Genomic DNA, 242 nt, shown 5'->3' on the forward strand with positions numbered 1-242 from the left:
CATCTTGCGGCCATGCCAGAGGATGGATTTACTGGCAGAAGGTAAAAAGTGCCTCAAGCAAAATAAATGAGGATGGGGAGGGTACCTGCCGTCGAGAACGAGGATCCCCCACTGTATCGATGACGCTCTGAAGACCAGCTTCGTTGAGCATCGACCGAATCGTACGAGTAAGGTTGTCATGCGCCGTGGGAAGCTTGGAGGATCGGCGTTTGCAGGTCTGGAGATGATGTGCAGCAACGGAG

Source organism: Guillardia theta (genome assembly GCF_000315625.1).
Source record: "Guillardia theta CCMP2712 unplaced genomic scaffold GUITHscaffold_1, whole genome shotgun sequence".
Lineage (NCBI taxonomy): Eukaryota > Cryptophyceae > Pyrenomonadales > Geminigeraceae > Guillardia > Guillardia theta.